This window comes from Ursus americanus, chromosome 13 (assembly GCF_024610735.1).
Source record: "Ursus americanus isolate L20-20 chromosome 13, mUrsAme1.1.p, whole genome shotgun sequence".
NCBI classification, from domain to species: Eukaryota; Metazoa; Chordata; class Mammalia; order Carnivora; family Ursidae; genus Ursus; species Ursus americanus.
In genome coordinates this window covers 37,511,086-37,531,567 of record NC_142139.1, presented here as the reverse complement: position 1 = coordinate 37,531,567, position 20,482 = coordinate 37,511,086, and positions in this window count along the sequence as shown.

Genomic DNA, 20,482 nt, shown 5'->3' with positions numbered 1-20,482 from the left:
CGTAAATGCTCTAGGGAGCTCAGTTCAGAGGAAGAGATGGTAAAATAAACCAGTAATTACCAGTCAGTGGGACTTTCGCTATGATAGAAAGCTAAGTAATATTCAAATGATATTCGCTACAACTAGAGTTTATACTGAAGTGCCTAACATAGGCATTTAATTTTAAGTAGAGCTCAGAAGAAAGTTTATTAGTTCTTAAATATGCTAAAGTGATCTTTTCTAGTTACCTCTTTTATTTCCTCACATAAGTACTGGTGTACATGGCATTCATAGTTATCTGGTGCACAAAGTATTTCTTGGCCAAACTTTATGTCTGCTAAATCCAGTGAAACATCCATTCCCTGGCACATAGTGGGTACCTGGAGAGTATGCAGTTATCCATGAAAGGTATGGCATTGTTTAAAGCTTTAGGCCTCATGAGCACCATAATTCATATAAGCCCTAAGAAAGACTGAATAAACAGAAATATCAGTAAGATCAACCCCATCACAAAATTATGCATAGGATTCACATAGAAACATACACTGTATCTTTCAAACATGGACAGCACCCAATTCACAGAATTGTTTGAAGGATTACAAGGCACCCCGGTGTTGCCTATATGGTTGGTACTGTCTAAGTATTCATTAAGTGAGTGAGTTAATGAACGAATGAATGAGAAAATATATGGAAATCACTGTAAACTTTGAAACATTGTCTGTGCAAGCTATTGCTCTTTTAGATGATGGTTTTTAAGCCTTAATAATTTCTAGATATCTTTTTTCCCCCAACCCTCCTTTAAAAAAAATGTTATCTAATTGCTTTCCTGTACTATCAAAAGAACAGTATTCATCCCCTTCGTGGAAGGTGAGAAACAAATGTCTTTATCTGACAGAAAAGTACTCCATATTTCCATCAGTCTAACAACCAAGTCCATTAACCTAAAACAAAATGATTCTGCCCAGATGTCCCGTGATACTAAAATATGAAATAGAGGAGAACTACATAAGGTACCAGGTTTAGGAAGAAAATTAACAAATTCTTTAGGTTTCAAATTCCAAGGCATATGTTATGGAAGATGAAGTTCAGGGTATGACATAAAATGGACCCTCCTTCATTTCTTGTACATAAATCAGGATTTAACAAATACAGTTATGACTTAGAGATAACTGGCCACTCAAACCCTGAACTCATTTATCATTCAGCTTTTTTCTAACAGCCATGCACTCAAGCATGAAGCCAAATGGGTATGATATTCATAACTGATCTCTGGAAATGCTGAATCCAGACTAAAATCAACCCAGAAGACAACCAGATCAGAATCAAAAGAATCTCCTTCTTGGAAATAGCGCGCTAATTTGAAGCCAGTACTAGTCAGTTAACAAGGACAGTTATCATGAGAGCTTATTTTATCATCTGTAGCTGCTTTTGAGTATTCAAATACAAATGGTCTTATTTTTGTTCTGATTTGGTGGCTAGCTTTATAAATGTGCCAGAGGTTTATTTGACTGGTCATATTATCTAAATGTAAAATAATGGTACAGTCCTGGCAAACACCTTATTAAGTGAAAGATAGATACTCTCACATACGCTTTTGAAGAGAACAAATACCTTTTTCTTCCCTTAGGGATTCTGCCTACGGGTCCCAATTATTTTAAGTATTATACTCCAGCCTTTTTCACAAATGTTACCATTTTACTGGTAAGATATTCCCTTCAGATCTCTGGAGTATAAAAAAATACTCTGAAAATTATAAATTCTTCTGCCTTCACAGAGAAACTGAATCCCTCAGTTACTGATAGCAACAGAAAGTCACTCAGAACTCTTTCTGAGTATCAAAGTTAGAGAGCTTGAAACAAAGAAATAAATAGCATACCTAAAGGCTAAGATAGATCCAAGGGAGCATGGTTCATGGAATCCCACTGAAAATCAGAGAACTCTTTTCAAGCTCAAAGTGCCTAGTCTTGTTCTACTAATTAGTAATAAATAAAACACCTAGAGGCTCCCCAAGCATGAGATGACCGTATCTGATTGGGTTACTCTAAATTAGCATTGATGATGAGTCCTTGCCACTAAAGGACAATGGGGGCTTTTGATTGTATTTTGTTCCATAATTGTATCATTCACTTTCTCATTCATTTAGCAGCATTGGTTAGTATCCTCTGGATACAGTATTTTACTGGGAGCTGTTTTAACATAATAAGGCAATCCATCTTCTCTTGTAAACCCTAAGAGATTAGTGATATGACTATAAGGCTCCCAAAAGCAGGCTTGGCAAATTACCATGATCTTGAGTCAAAGTGAAAGATTTCTTTGGTGTGTCCAACCAATGCAAACTTTTTCTAACTTCAAACAAAAGACATCAAAATTTTAATTACACATGGAAATCATAGCAAATTCTATATTTTATATATTTTATCTAGGCTTTTGGAATTGTTAGCAGATAGTTGTTCTGAACACTATTTGTCAATTTTTATTTCTGTTTCTACCAGTTATTTCCACTTTTAAAATTTGCCACTTATCTCCATTTCTCTGGACTGTTTTTCACAACATATTTGATCAATCTTTTCAAAGAACCATGTTTCCTTTTTATACCTTTTCTATTACTGTTTTTGCTGTTTTTCGTTTGATTGATTTCTTCCCTTAACTATTGTTTCTTTCATTTTTGTAGTGATTTTAACCCATGTACACTTACTGTAATTACTATTATATCAGGTCTTATTTCTGCCATCTTAGTTTATATTTTATTTTATAATAATTTTACTTTACTTTTTCTATTTTATTACTTTCTACTGACTAAACCAAGCGTTCTTCTGCTATTTTAATAGTTATACATCCTATTTTTATTCTTCTGGTGAACACAACTTACATAAAACTCATGAAGTTTTATTCCCCCTACTTCTGCTAAAGTTTATAAATATCTGTGTTTTAGCTATGAACAAGATTAAAATTTCTACAAGCTCACACCTCCCTGTGACCTACCCTTCATACCATACTTCTCCGCTGTCTCTGATAGTATCTAGAATTTTATTTTTAGATCATTATGGCTATACAGTTTTAATAATTTTTTATAGAAATGAACTCATCCTTATTTTCCATATCTTATCACTTCCAGGTTCATTTTTCTTCATTTTAGAGTACACTTTCTAAGGATTCTTTTAAAAAGTGTCCCTATGAGGTGAACAACCTGACACCTTATACGTCTGAGGATATGTTTATTTCATCTTAATATTTAAACAATAGTTTATTTTGCCATAGAATTCTAATATTTAAAATATTTTTCCTTCAAAATATTGCTCAGTTGTCTACTTCTTTCCAATATTCCTGTTAAGAAGTCTAATATCTATGAATTTTATTACTTTAAAAGTAATCTTCTGTGTTTCTCTGGAAACTTACAGAAATTTTTCTTTGTATTTTCTGGTATAAAAGTTCACTATAGTATGTAGGGTTTAATTTTTTTCTCATCTATTCCATTTAGTATTCTCTGTACCCTTTCTATCTGTAGTTTTATGACTTGCTTTATTTCTAGGGAAATAATGGTCATTATATTTCAATGTGACTCCTCACCAATTTGAACTTTTAAATGAGTCCCACTATCAGAAGGTCAAAGACCATGGCCCAGGAAAAAGATAGTTTTACATAAAATTTTAGTATAGAAATGGGGTCTTTGTGCTGCTAACGTACGAAGACAAATGTCACAAGATATGGAGATATCATTAATTTTTCTTCCCTGCAGACAAAGCACTTGCACCTAATGAGGTGTTACTGAACTTGATACTTCTCTGCTTTGAAAACCTTTCTGCCTTTATCAGCACTTCCTTCCAGTGAGATCAGATGTTCCAACAAATCAACCTCAAATGCTGAATTCACTTACATGATGTGACATAAATTATGAACATTGTCTCCTACATTTACATGTAGATATATGAAATCCTTTGTATTCACCAAAACTAACATACTGAAGCTAGGGTATTTCCAAATAATCATATTAGTATAATTAGTCAATTGGAAGAACTGCTGGAAGTAGTAAAAGGGAAATCAAATTACTATTCTATATACAGTTTGTAAAAGTACCAAGAAGTCAGATTCTCTTGTCTTGTTTCAAATAAATTTCATGGTTAAAATAAAATTTAATGGAAATTCTATTTTGGACTTTCTCACATGGAATATCTGGGGTCTTCCATCTCTGTGCAAGCCAAATATTTCACAAATATCAGGACATCAATAAATGATTGCTGAGAAAAACTGAATCTATTAACCTAGTAGATAAATTATTAGAAATTAGAGATTTGGAGATGCTTAACAATATCACCTTTTTTATATATATTCCTTAATTTGCATACATCAAAACATTAGTCTCAGGCCACCACAGGAAATTGTTGGCTATTATGTTGTGGCTTTATGGGTTATCTTCCTTTTGTTCTAAACTGGATAGAAGGAAATACAGTGACAAGTGACCCCCATAAACCTCTGGGTGATAGGATCCAGTGGGCTGGAAGAAGTTGTCTAACCCTGAACATGGTCACATCCAATCCTAAAACCTTTCACTAAGTCTCGGTCCCTCTTTGAACTAAATCCAAATTTTTATACATTTTACATTTTCTTTAAAAACATATAAGTATCTACCATGCAGCAGACACTGTCTGGTATACTAATAATTAAGGACTGGATATAACACCATCAGATGTGAATGTTCAGGGTTACTTGGGGGGAAAAATGTTTATCAGAAAGGCAGCCTACAGTCCAAGTGCAGAGCCGCTCACTGTCAACTGTAGGAAAACTCAAACCCTAATACATTTCTAGGGTCCCCAAGACTCCCAATAGCATGCCGCAGCAGTACTATGGACATCATTTTAATAGATTGATTCTGCCTCAAACAACTCTGAAGGTATTAGACTACAAAAATAATCTCCTAATTTCTTATCAAGTTTGTCTACAAAACTTGAGTGTCTCAACCATAAATGATAAATGGCTCTTAATTCCAAAAATTCATTCTCTGTGGTCTTTCCAAAATGTCTTCTTAGTTTGTTTTTCAAACATATGCTTTGTTTGATAGTAGTTGTCCTACAACCAAAAATAATGGAAAGTCCAGGGTATCATGACCCCTTGATAGTGACCCAATGTATCCAAACACACTGACTGAAAACAGTTACCCAAAATGCCCTCCTGCCTTCTACTATTAAATAGACCCCAAAAGGTTCTTATCTGTTTGTAGTCATTTCCAAGAGAGATAATTTCATCCCCTCCTGTTTCACTTAGCCCACAACAGTAACACCCCTAAATACATAGAAGTCAAGCAATATTACCTCAAGGGCTTCTCAACTTGTGAGGTTTCCCACCACCTATCCACCCTGCCCAACTCCACTAGGGAAAAGAGAACTATCAACAATGGAAAATAAATGCCAAAGATCTTTGGTCTGGCTTCCAGTTTTGCTCTTTCACAAAAGCAGATTAGAGTGAAAAGAGAATCATGGGACATGAAACAGCCTCTTGGAGGGTATGAGGTGACTGATCTATGTAAGCCAGGTGTGACTTTGAGCCAGGTACTAATCGTCCTTGGCCTCAGCTTCCTCATATGTAAAATCAAGGGTTAGAGTATAAGTGATCATTAAGTTCCCTTCCAGTTCTAAAATTCTAGGATTTTAAGTAAAACATTGGTTATCTCTCTTGTAAGATTCCCTGGCTATTAACAGACTCATTTACTAAATGACATTTTAATTTTGGCTCCGAGTGTCAGAAATTTTACATGCTCAACAAATGGTACACTAGCTAAATGCTTTAGGTCTGATCATAAATTGCCAGAAGTCAGTTATAGCCCTGAGTCTGTGATGAGAAGACTGGGGATTTATAATTGAAACAGACAGCAAGGCTTCTGGAGTGCCACTGGGGGAAAGGAGTCTATTCCAAAATGAAACAGGCATTACTGGGTTTCTCAGAAAAATATCCCAAGTCACAGTGGCCAACCTATTAGGAACTCTACTCACTCTTGCCAATTTTTCCAGTGACTGCTTTGTGTTATCTTGGTCTAAAAAATAGGACTGTATTTTCTTTCTTTCTTTTCTTTTTTTTTTTTTTTAACCAAGAGAAAACAAGATGCATTTGGTCACCAAAAGCAACCCTTTCAGAGAGGGCAATTTAGAATGTGGTGGAAAGCAAATGCCTGCCTGTTAAAGCCACAGGTATTCCCTCACTTGCCAGTCTCCGTTATTCCAGAAACAGCTGCTCTGAAGGTTGGCTGAGGTCTTGTTTAGAGAATCAATTAGCCAAAGAAGTTTGGGCCAGTGAAGAATGTCACTCAAGTATAGAAAGATTTGGAAAACACTTCTACTTTTGTGTTTCCTGCAAGAAAACTTATTCTGTTCTGCACTACTAATATACCATGTAACTTAACAAAGAAATGAATCAATCTAAAATGGGTTTCATGGATGACCTTCTTAGCAAAGAAAATGCTGACCAAACCAAAACTTGAGCCTAATGACAAGCAACAGTCCACAGAGTTACAGAAATACATCATGCTCCTCAAGATGGTATTTTTTTAAATTTTATTTTATTTCTACTTCTTTTAAAAGAATGAAATGTTTAAAAGTTCTAATGACAACATAGGTGTTTAATTCACCTAAGTATTTTTTCATGCAGTAGAAATATTATATACATGTATAATACAGGCATTATTCAGAATGTCTCCTTGATAAGGTTAACTCATATAGAAAACATATGTTTAACTATGAGGGAAAGAACATGACTCATTCCAGTTTCAAAATACTTGATTCTACACCTTTATCATCATAATTTTTTATCATCCTCCTCATTTATAGGAAAACAATGAAATATATTTAAATGTGTGTGATATGATTATATTGGCAACTATGTGAAGGAAAGATTGGAGATAGTCGCATATAAGTTACAAATAACGATGGAGAGGTTATTCTAACAATCCAAGGAAAAATCATGAGAGACTGAGTAAAGTTGTTGATAGTAGGAATATGTCATATATGGTGATTACTGATTTTTAAAACAACATTTTATTTCTATGTTGCCTAGCTCCTTTTTTCAATAGGAATAGCTGTCTCTAAATATATTTTATATTACAATAATTATTAAACAAGTTTGGGATTACACTTTTTTTAAAGATTTTATTTATTTTGAGAGAGAGTGTGCGTGTTTGCACAAGAGGGTTAGGGGCAGAGGGAGAGAGAGAGAGAATCTCAAGAAGACTCCCCACTGAGCACAGAGCAGGGGGCTCAAGGTCATGATCCTGAGATCACGACCTGAGGTGAAACCAAGAGTTGGAGCCTTAGCTGACTGAGTCACTCAGGCACCGGGAGGATTACACTTCTTGTGGTAACTAAAGCCATGTCACTGAGGAGATCATCCAAGGAATAAATGTAAGTAGAGAAGACCAGATAAGGGAAAGGAATGGAAAAGAAGAGAAACGAAGAAAGGAAGAAAGGAGGGGAGGGGAGAGAGAAGGGAAGAGGCATGATGGTGTAACAAATAATTGAGCACTTAAAATTCTAGGTGATGGAATATTTATCAGAGGAAAATAAAACATTCCCTGCCTTCTTGGAACTTTTATTCTGTGTCTAAATAAGCAAAATATGTAGTATGTCATGTGTTCATAAGTACTTTGGAGAAAAAGTAAACACAGGAAAATAAGCTAGGGAATGTGGAGGTGGTTGCGATTTCAGACATGATGGAGAAAAAAGGCTCTCTGAGAAGCTCATTTGATGGAAGTGAGGGAGTGATGACCAGGGAAAAGGTGGGCCAGGCAGAAGAAACAGCAAGTGCAGAAATCCTGAGCATGCAGCAAGAAGACAAGCGTGACTAGAGGGAGATAAAAGAGCAGTAAGAAATGAGGTTGCCAGATCATGTTGGCTCTTACAGGCCTATAAGGACTTTGGATTTTGCTCTAAGTATGTCAGAGAGCCAACAGACAGTTTTCAGAGGAATAATGTGATCCAACTAACTTTTTAACACCATCACTCTGGCTGCCATATTGAGAACAGACCATGGGAAGGCAAGAGTGAAGCAGAGAGGCTATCGTCAGGAGACAATTGCAATAATCCAAGTGAAAGAGGACTGCAGCAGGGGAACTGGTGAGATATGGTTACGTTTTGAAAAGATTTTTAAGATGGAGCCACCAGGAATTGCTGAATGGCTTTAAAGTTGACTGTGAGAAGGAGGAGTTGAAGATGAGATTTTGGCCTGAGTCTGAGATGAGGAGGAATATTTGAGCAACAGGCTTTCAGTGTAAGATCAGGGGGAGTTTGGGAGAGGACAGAGGTCTGGTGGACACATTAGATATCCTATTAGGTATCCATTAAGGATGTTGAATGGGCAGCTGGAACTGGGAGTCTTAGAAGAAGCAAGCCTGAGACGACAAATTTGAGAGTTATCATCATACAGAGGGTAACTCAAGCAATGAGACTGAGCTCATGATCTACAGGGAGAATGTAGCCAGAGAAAGAGGCAAGTGAGCTCCAAGCACTCCAACATGAAGGTATCTGATGGATGGCGGGGAATTGGCACAAACCCCCGAGAAGGAGCAGGCAGAGGAGCACCCTGAAGAGCGTGTCCTAGAAGCTAAGCCAAGAACTTCAAAAAGGAGGGAGTGGTCACTTTTGTCAAATGGGAAATCAAGTCATATAAGGCCTGAATGTGTGGCCCCTGAAACTCAGTTTTGGTAGAGTGGATTTGGTGCAGGAGAAAGGTGGGTTAGAGAGGATTTGAGGGAGACTGGAGTAGAGAAATCAGATCCAAGTAGAATGGATAAGCTTTTCAAGGAGTTTTGTTGTAAAGGTTTGTAGCTAAAGGAAGCAATGAGATCAATAATTTAATCGGATTTGTTTATGTCCTTGTCATAGTTCTTTCATGATCTCCTTGTTCTTTTTCTATTATTTCTGTCAATCTTCTGTTTCTCAAGATGAAATAACCAAAATAATGTTCAGCATCCCAAGTGTTGATATATTAAGGCTTTATTTAGATTTGTTCTGCTTATTCTTCCTTTAAAAGATTAGGCAATGGTCAGAAAATCTAAATCTCTTTTGGAGGATAAATAACATTCATCCTTAAAACTGCATAATTTGTTCTAATTTTAATGGGTTAATTCTAAAAACTAAATGGTTATTTTTTTAATCCATATGACAAATACTGATTTTTTAGACACTATGGAGTCAGCACACAGATTTATTGGGAAGATATCTTTTCCTTAAGAAGTCTGTGGTATATTAGCGAAGGCAAGACATGCACCTAAATGATTATGATATAAATACATAAATGTTATCAACGTGGAAATCCCCAAAAGCCAGGTTAATTTGATTTTGTTCTCATCACTACAGTGAGAGCCAGAATGGTCAAGCTATTTAACACTGCTTTCCATTCCCCTGATCCCCTTTCTTCCTTTTTTCACCTCAATAAATCAAATGCCATGAAATTTTTTATAAACTAAGGGATTTGGGGAGTGGTGTATATTTAGATCTGAGTAATGCCCTCCCAAGGGAGGAATAGGATTGAGTGCTCACACTGACCAAGAGAGAGGGGCTGTTGTAACAGGTACCTGGGAGGTTTCTGGCCAGAGGAGACAGGACTTAAGAGAGTGTACACAGGAACTTTGGAGTCCTTTCCTGGCTTCATTTCCCAACCATCCATCTTTCCACAAACCTTTCTGGGTGCAGAAGTCCTATTTTCCACCACTGAAATCGAGTTTTTGTAATACAAGTTCTGAAGTGGTACTGGTTACACCAATAATCTGATGGTATTTATTTAATTTTAAAATGTACATCAAGTTGGAAATTACCGTGAGTTAACTTTCCAGTAAGGAATTGTGGGCTGATTGCATACATGATACCAGGGAATAGCTGCAGAAGACTACAGGAGCTTTATAAAGTCAATACAGTGCTATCAATAATAGATCTTATAAATATCAACAATAAAGATATTTTCATATAGTGTATATCATAGTAAGTCTCTTTTCAGCAAAGAAGCTGATCTATGTATCTTTATGAAAAAGGTGGAGGGCACCTCAGTGAGTTAAGCATCTGTCTTTGGCTCAGGTCATGCCCCCGGAGTCCTGGGATGGCTCCAGGGGTCAGGCGCCCTGCTCAGCAGGGAGTCTGCTTCTCCCTCTACAACCCCCTTCCCGCCCTGGGCTTGTGCCCTTGCTCTCTCTCTCAAATATTTAAATAAAATATTTTTTAAGCTGGAATATTCAGGAAGACCACTATAGTACCACTGGCTTGAAGTTTGAAATGAAACAAATTTCCATTTTACAGAATTAATTATTTTTGCAATTAATTATTAAATAATGTGAGGGCAGAAATCTCCCTACTAAATCCCCTACTCTATGGACTTGGCTTTCCTTATTAACTGGCGTAGATTTTATAATATACACTTAAGAAAACCTCTCTAGTGACTAAGACTTTAAAATAGTAAGAAAAACTCATCATTTGTTCTAAATTTTAGTGGGTCTTAACAAATAGCAACCTCTGAGTAATGAGACTGTCTCTTTGCCTTAGGAACTTACCCCAGGTCTAAAGATAATGGTATCTATCCTCAAATCACATTTACTTACCCACACTAAAGATCTTATGTCTGATTACTAACCTATACATCTAGAAGCCAAGACGCTGGTTACCCTTGAAGTAGGGGAGACATGATGACAAGCACCAAGGTGACTTCTGATATACACATTATGTTTTTTGATTTGGGTGTTGATTCCACAGGTGTGTTCGACTTGATATGTGTTGTTCCTCTCTCTGTGTGTATATGTATGTGTGGATAATGTTTCAATAAACAGTTGAAAACCAACTATATCAGATGCTTAAATTCTGAACATCAGTAGTGTTGTTGCAGTTTAAGTAAAAAGTCTTATGCCAGTGGAATTTGCACTTTGCATTTTATATCAAATTAAGATGAAGAGTCTATCAGTCAGGGTTCTACCTGAGAAGAGACAAAATCAGGGATATATATATATATATATATATATATATAATTTATTTCATTCGTATATATGAATATTTGTATATATTCGTATATGTAAAGAGATTTATTTCAAGGAATTGTCTTATGAAATTGTGGGGTTTGGTTGGTCAGAGTTCAAAATTTGTAGGGAAAACCTGCAGGCTGGAACTCTTAGGTAGAAGCTGGCACTGCAGACCCCACAATGAAAGGGAGAAACCTCTGTTTTGCCTGTAAACCTTTCTAGCAATTGAATGAGGCCTATGCACATTATCAAGGATAGTCTTCCTTACCTAAAGTCAACTGATTGCAGATGTTAACTACTTCTACCAAGTAACTTCAGAGCAGCACCTAGATTAGTATGTGATTGAAAATGTGGGTAATATAGCCTACTCAGTTTGACACATAAAACTATCCGTCGTAATGGGTTATGTGAGGATTATAGGTTCTAGTTAAAACTCCTCATTTGGTCCAGGCTATGTTGTCTCACTGGGAGTTTTGCAAAGAGGACTATATAAAATAACCGGTTACGGATGAGAGGAAACTTTGTATGTGGTGTGCACAAACTCAGTACTTTCTACGCCTCCTTCAGCGCGACCCTTGAGGAAGAAATTCTTCATCCTTATTGTCTTCTCAGAAATGAATTACATTTAGAAAGGCTGAAGAAATCTGTTCATTCGTTTGGAGCGATAATAGCATTCCAACAAGCAAAACGTGTTTTTTTACCAGCTTCGAAATTTGCCAGAATTTATGTGTATGCAAAAAATTAAAGGAGTTTGAATTTTAAAATTTCAAACTTGGCACATGTATTTCTCAAGTGAGGCATGTGGGTTTTGCAAGTTTGCGGGGGTAGGGAGGGGGAGAGCAGGGATTCGTTTGGGAATGAATGTTACCAGTAAGAAAAGAATGGAAGGTTCTGATTAGGTCGTCGGCATTCAGGGATATAGCAATATACTCTTCCTCGTGGTTTTTCGAGATTGATCCCAAGCAATATGAAGGAGAGACATCCTTTGGTACAGCCCCTATCAATGATGCATTCCGTCCCCAAATCCCTGCAATGTCGAGGGTACCATCAAAGAGCCTACTCTTTTCTCTCTCATTGCTTATCAGCTTTATGTTGTGTTAACTATTCTCTGAGCTGATAATAGTAACGAAAGCTTTTAACTACTGAGCAGATAGTGTGTCAGAAACTGTTCAAAACACTTCATGTATTTACTCAAAGAACGCTCTCAACAACTATGAAAAACGTACTCTTATTTTCCCTGTTATTTAATTAGGGAAACTGAGGACAGAGAAGGAAAGTAATGTGTTTCAAGTCACATGGTTACTAAGTAGCCAGCCAAGCCAGATTCAAACTCAAGCAGCTGGACCTCAAAGACTAACTCTGAACCACTACTCTAATCCCCTGGTATCTACAAGAATGAGCTGACACTCAGGCACAAGCCGAAAAGTTGTTATTCTCAAACCCATTCAACTGTTAAAGTATTTTTTTTTTTTACCAGCAGAGTTAAAATAGAATCTCTGTCAGATATTAGCACACCTAAAATTTAAACTTGGCAACGAAACCCATTCAAACTAAGGTGCTGAATGGACACTAGTTAATAATATCTACCAATCAGATGTGGGGCTGACTTGTTTTCAGTTTTGAATGTGTAGCGCTTCATGTGACAAACACAATTTGCAGTGTTTAAGTCTTTCGTTTGGACTTCTGCCTCAGGGGAGCTTACCTAGGATTGCCACTGGGTAAATAATTATCAGTTTCTTTATTCCAAAATACTTTGAGGTAAATAAGTAGGGTTTTTTTTTCTAATCTATTAATTTTTATTGGTTTATAAAAAAAACTGTAGGATAAGATTCAATGAAAGAGAATTCATAACTTGCTTTTGGTAAAATTCCATTTTCTCCAATATTTTGTCTCTAAACCAACAAAAAGAGCAGTGATAATATCTTTTCAGAGGCAAAATTGGTGTGGATTTTTTTCCTCTTAGTAGAACTTTAGACTCTGAAGAAGTATTTTAGTATGCTTATTTAAAGAACAGCTAGATTTACTGCCAAATAGCTCTTCATGAAAGACATATGTAAATACAGCAGAGTAAACGAGATAATTCTATTTCATTTGAAAAACACTTTCTTAATTATGTGAACTTGTTTGAAAGAATATGAAATGCTCTGTATTTAGTTCTGTAAGAAGTTTGGCTGTGATATTTATGATGTAATCATAGCCAGGAGTTGAAAATTATATTAATATTGAATGCAAAACTATTTTCTTTTCTCTCTTCTTGTATTTTTAATAAAGGAAAATGCTAATTAAAAAAGTGATTGCAAAAAATATCCTCTCTGGCACTAAGTACTGCCATTTAGCTTTATTTTATTTGTAATGTGTCAGAATTTACATTTGCAACGTTCTAGTCTCCAAACTATTATGTTTAAAAAAATTGAATTAAATATGTTCTTTTATCAAAGGTATCATTAAAATGCACAAAAGGCTAGTCTTATTTACATCTTAAGGTAGTCCACCAGAACATTTCTGCCCCAATGCAGTTTCCAACAAATATCTAATATTTTGTTTCTCATCATTCCAGATATGAAACTGGCAATATGGAAGCAAGTTCATATCAACTATCTAGTTCAAATCTTAAGACTCTGAAATAATTTGAAAGATGATACTATCTATGAGCCTATGACTAAGTGACTAAGTGCCTTGCCCCAAATCCTACTGTTAATGAGTAAAATCCGTTCAAGGATATTAATTTCCTGCCTTCCAAAGCTAAGCTCTTTCTCACTCCGTTATGCTGCCAACACAGCTCTGATTTAAATACTGATCTCTCTGGTTAATTTCTCTCCTGTCCTTGGCCTTAGCAACAACATACCACAATCCAACTAGTTTAGGCAATACATGCATACTAAACATTCACCTTATATTATCCTTGGAAACATTTTGTTACTGTCATTCCACTAAAGTTAAAGAGATCATTGCCTGTGTAGAAAATTGTATCTATGAAATCACTAATAAAATTCCAAAATTGAATTCATTATCACTCAATAACACAGCCCCAACAAGCCAGTTTATTCCAGTGGATGTCACACTCATTGACCCTGTAACATTAACCAAATGCATGAGAGTCTCCCTGGATTCCTCCCATTCCCTTGCCCTCTATTCCAATCACAAAGTCTTTCATTTTCACTCCAGGATATTACCCTTTTCCTGTCTGGGTGACTGCCATGGCTTCCTATGTGCTCTTCCCATCAAGAGTTTCCTCCTGCTCCAATCAAATTATTGCCAAAGAGATCTTTCTGTCTCACTGTGTTACACAGCAGCTTCGAACATTTCAACACCTCCTTCAAGATAAAGTTAAATCTCACAGGCAGGTATAGGTAGTGAAGCAACTCTGACCTCCTCAGCCTTGTCTCCTTCCACTCTTCTCCACACAGTCCATCATTCAACCTATTTCAGTCCAAGGGCTCTCCTGCCTATTGACCTACACACATGTTCTCTTTCTGAGAACACAGTCCTCACCCTTAGCACAGGAAAATATGTGACATTGCAACAGTAATAGTTTGAATATTCATCAGTGCTCCTATCAGCTTTTTACTAGGATTTAAGAGAATCCCCCCTTCTGCTCACCTCTCTCTCACATTGGTCCTTCTTACTTGTCTTCTATTATCGAACAATTTCAGTAATGTGTAACAATTTTCAGATTGTAAGTGAATGGGCAATGTCACATGGAGATATGATGTCAGAACAAGGAGAGGACAGAGATAGTAAAAACTCTAAGGGCAGTTGGGGGATTGGTTTTAGATACAGTGTATCTAAAAGAAGAAGAAATATATAATGCCTCAAGTTATTCAGGAAAAAAATCATCTTCCACAAACCTGGCAAAAAATGGTAGGAGATTCTTCTCTAGTCCAGTAGAGTTGATGCTACCTGAATTAGCACAGTCTTCCAAAACCAGGTTCATAGTTGTGCACATCATCTGAATACTAGCTTAAGATCTAACAGGAGAGATCTAAACACAACCAGCTAAGCGGTTTAATGACAAACACTGGGCTTGAATTAATCTCTTTTATTCAAGAATGAGTAACTATAAATTAATTAATTAGTTATTATTTATTTATTTATTTATAAAGTAGGCTCCACACCCAATGTGGAGCCCAAAGCAGGGTTTGAACTCATAACCCTCAGATCAAGACCTGAGCTGAGAGCAGGGGTTGGCTTCTTAACCTATTGAGCCAACAGGAACCCCTCAAATGGGTAACTATAAATTTAAATTAATAGGAAATTTGAAAGGGTTCTACATAAGCTAGGAGGAAGAGATACACTCCAAGTACAGAAGATTTAGTTATAAGAAAGTATCGCTTCATGTTATCAGAAATCTCCTGAAATCTTGCAGTCTATTAAATTAAAGAAACAAATGAAATAATGACATTACATAGAAATAAAACTGAGCAAGACTAAAATGCAGAATAGAGAGGAAGTCCAGGGCTAGCTAAGCTTTTAGTTGTATGAAATAATGGAATAATGTGACAAAATTAGCATTTCAATAGAATTAAAATCTATGTTAAATTCAGTATAAAGAGTACAGAAAAATCAAATCAGTGATAAGGTGTACAAACCTGAAGAGATGACATACAATGCAGTGAATTCAAAACAAAAATTCCAAGGAAAAACAATACATTAAAACAGAAGAAAAAGTCAAGGATATAATTGTAGAAAACCTTTTGAAACTGCAGTGTAAACACAGAGTATGTGGGATTGCTGTTACTCTACACACTGCAGGAAATTTTACTGAAAGGGTGCCAATTACTTAAGCTTTCTTGAAGAAAATTTTGCATGACCAAAATGAGAAACAATCTATAGGCAGAAAAAAAGTATGCTAAGTAAAATTTTAAAAAAATAGGAAATTCTCAGATATATACTCAGGGACACAAAATGTCAAAAACGATGGAGTAATGAATCATTGTATATGTATCAAAATAGTTGTTTTACATAAAAAAAAACAAAATGATAATCTAATATACTCAATAAGTCAAATACCAAAGATTGTTCTTTAGGATAAAATAAGCAGTATTCTAGAGCCATCTGAATAATAAATCAAAATTAAGAATTATACTAAAAATTAACATCTCCAGATATTTTTAAGGAAAACCTTATCTCCCTAAAGACCTAACCCCAGCTAAAATGCAAGTTGTATACTAACAACAAAAAGAGAGCTTTAGATACGTATGTATTTGTGTTTATGTTCATGTATGTGTTTGTGTATGAGCTAATAAAGAACATTATTCATGGACTCTTGTCTAATCTGAATCCACTAAGAAGAGAACCCAAACAAAACCTCTAGAATATAGAATATGTTATCTACTAGGTCAAGATAGTGTCTTGAAACCAGTTAAACAATGTTAAAATTAAATAACTGTTGCTAATATAGCTATGGAGATGAATACAAATGTCATAAACATTTAGAATAGGAATATAATGCCAATTCGAAACAACTTTGTAACAGTATTTTAGGAAGAAACCCCAGATTAAATTGTTTCGACAAATTGAGTCATTTGGAAAATAATGTTGTTCAAAAACAATACATTCTCACCAAAGTCAAATTAAGAACTAAATATAATGTTTCAAATGTTTTAAAATCTGCAATAATCAAAACAGTGTAGAGTCACAGAATCAAACCAAATGAGGGAAATAGAAAAAATGCCCACAAATAGGTTAAGTACTAGCATACTTAAGAATTCAGTGTGGGATAAGACAGTGCTTTAAATCAGGGGAGGAAGAACAATTTATTTAATAAGTAAAGCAGGAGGGGCGCCTGGGTGGCACAGCAGTTAGGCATCTGCCTTCGGCTCAGGGCATGATCCCGGCGTTGTGGGATCGAGCCCCACATCAGGCTCCTCCGCTATGAGCCTGCTTCATCCTCTCCCACTCCCCCTGCTTGTGTTCCCTCTCTCGCTGGCTGTCTCTATCTCTGTCGAATAAATAAATAAAATCTTTAAAATAAATAAATAAATAAATAAAGCAGGAAAAAAATGGATCACCCCCCCAAGATATGCCCTTGGATGCATTACAGATTGGACAAAGATTTATATTGAAGTAATGAAACAAAATGTTTTATAAGAAACTCTAGGGGAACAATGACACAAATTTAGTGCAGATAAAGCTTTCTAGGCATGCTATCAATGCATCCAGGCAAAAAAATATTTAGGAAAATATTGATATATTTATCACATATATATTTAAAATATATATATTTCTACTAATTAAAGCCATATTAAAACTGGAGAAAAATACTTTAAACATAAGTGACAAGTAAATGTTTAATATTCTTTATATATATATAAAAAGTTCTTAGAAATCAAGAAGAAGACAAAAACTTCTACGTAAAAAATGGCAAAAATTATTATAAGAAACCTATTAAAATATGTGATTTGTAAATTTAAAAAATAAGGAGATAACACTTTTTACTTAACAGATTGTCAAAGATTGTGTTCATTTATAATATCTCAAGTTAACAAAGTTGTAAAGAAATAAGGTCTTTGTACACTATTGGTAGAATTATAAATTAATCTATCTTTTCTGGGGCAAAGTTTCCTTTAGCCCCTTATGAACATGTACTCCTTTGACCCAGAAATTTCACTATCAGAATTAATCCTAGAATAATCATAAACATGTGAAGGTTATACATCTATAAGCATAATATAAAGTGATCTAACACTTATCCATCAGATATTGTTTGCAACTTTAAATACCTATGCCCTGTAGTAATATTTGCACTTAAGTTGGAATTAAAAATGTTTTAAATATGGCATCCCCTACATGTTATTTGTTAGTCATTGAAAGCTATGCTTATGCAAGTAGCCTTGGAAAGTCTTCAGGAGAATGTGCATGAAGAGAGACAAGGAAACTTCAAATGAATGGGTTTGGCAAATAAGAAAAAAGATGGAGGATTTGTTGAATAAACAGGAAAAAGTAGGCAGCAACAAATCTGGTACTATTTCTCCATCTCTGCGTATTAGAACTGTCCTTTTTTTTCTGTCATCAAGAAGTAGAGAGAATCATGATAAGTTCAGTGTAGTGAGTGTCTCTTGCCCACCCTGGTCTAAAGCCATTTATCCATATCTCCCCCAGAACAAATGACTATGCGAGCATAGTGCTGTTCAGAAAGTTTGAGTCTGTCCAAGAAGAAAACATTCACATTTTTCCATATCAAAACAACACAAAGTAAAAATTTTGAAACATATCTTGTCCACAGGGTCAAGGTATGGTAAAAGTGGCTAGAAATACACTGGATTTTGTATTTGAATGATGCACTTAATGGTCTTCTTTTTTAAGAACCTGGTTGTCAAAAGTACTCATACTGCTCCGTCTCATTCAAATCAGTAAGCACTTTGAGTTGTTACTCTTCCTTGACTGCAAGTTTAGACCTAACAGGAATCATTCATTATTATATTAGACATTAGTCATTCTCCTGAGACTCCTACATCTGAAAAATTCCATATGAGTCTGGATAAGAGATAAGCTGGATTCCCTTTAGAGAAATGGATTGTCTCACCATGCTACAACATTATTCTAGCTCATGGGAAACTAGGAATCAAAGGTGAAATATACCTGGGTGAAATATATATTTTCCAGATAATAGGAGATAAAAAACAAAAACACAGAACCCTAATATTAACTTCTCTAAAAGATGTTTCCAAGGCAACATGGACTCTTTCAAACAAGGTGAATGATAAGGGGCAGTAATTTGTGTCCACTACAAAAGGGCATTATACTAGAATCATTTTAGTTTTAGGAGAGAAAATGTAACTGCTTTTGAATATGCCATCTGAGCATTTATGAGATACATTAAAAGGTACCAATTTCAAGGAAGGTCTTGGAGGAAAAGAAGTCTCTTCAGCTGACCAGACTCTACTAGAAGGAGATTCATTACCTACCCAGGAAATCCAGTGGTTCAATTTGTGGCTAGCTCATAGGAGAATCACAGAAGAAATTCTTAAGATTTGTGGTCAAAGCCATTACTTTTACCTCAATTGTCTCTATTTACAACTAAACATGTGACCATGGGACCTGAAACTTCACATTATGAATTTCATAACCCACTCATCTATAATGTCAAATGTACTCCCAAGTGCTCCATTGTCAAATGGAAATTGATATACAGAACTGGACCTGATAAAGTTCTGAAGGCACAAGTGAGGCTTGATACTACAATTTTATCCCTCTATTCTTGTCTAAGGTATCATGCAAAGTTGCCAATGATCAATTGACTGAAAGAGGGTGGGGTGGGGAATCTTGGATTTCAGAAGGCCCTACACAAAATCAGTCATTCTCAAAATATAACTTTCCACTCATGAAATTCTGGGTGCTGTTGATTTGGTTGTCTCAGTAACCAAAGCAGTAGTGCTTATTATCAGAAGACGCAGCCATGGAATCATTAATTGGTAAATTGACAATACCACCCCCCCAGGCTCTTCAGGCCACTACGTGAACAAACAATAAAGGGGATTATGGTGTTGACTTTTGAGATTGATTCTGTCAAAGGGAATTAGAATTGCTGCTACACAATTAGGAAAGTAAGAAATATTGAAGGTTCTAAAAGAACGTCCTGGGGTGCTTCCTGGTTCTGACTTATTCACTGATGAATTTCATTGGGAGGCCACAGCATTCATGTAGGAAAGATAACCAAAGCCTTAGATTCCCCAAAAATGACAGTTTGGGACACTACATCAGGTAAGGCACCTTGACATTTGAGGCTAAATTGTTTAAAAAGATACATAAAATGAGTAGTAGAAAAGTTGTAATTACCAACATAAGCCTCATGACCATTACAAAGAGAAGACCATTAACAACTTCTTGTGTTTTAGTTTCTCAGGCTTATATATTTCACTTCTCTCTTCTCATTTATCTTTCCTTCCACCATTTTTGTATAACGTGTTGGTACTAAACAGCTTTCCAGTTTGGCTTTTAGGATTACAATGGATTATGAGTAAACTAGAAGAAAAATGGATTTTTTTCAGGATGCAATAATGAACGAAATTTTGTGTGGTTCCCCTTTGGGGAGGAGGTGGATGCATTTTGGACACATGAAGGTTGTTAGTTGCATTAAGTTGTGCACTGTTCTCAGTGAAAAACCCGACCTATCTCCCAAGATAGAAACTAAAATTGCCAAATTCTCAGTTTTCCCTTCCATTTGGAGAGTATGTGCCTACACCAAAGGCTCTACAAGTCACACTCATTACCCCCAGACTAAGAGGCAGTACCAGATAGAAGCAGAGACCAAGAGAATCCTTCACAGTCATGAAACAAGAAGGGTTCTCAGGGCACTTGGGGCAGTGGTGCCAGCAGGACCAGTGAGTGCTGTAGGTGTGGAATTAGCATTTAAGGTTTTGAGATGGCTTCATTTTCCTCATGGGACAATTTCTATAATATTATTTGGATGTTTTCTGCTGCTGTTTATACTCCAAAGAGCTATATAATACATCGTTTCTCCATTTCCTAATATCCTTTTGTTTTGTTTTTCGGGTTTTTTTTTACTTTTTATTTTGAAGT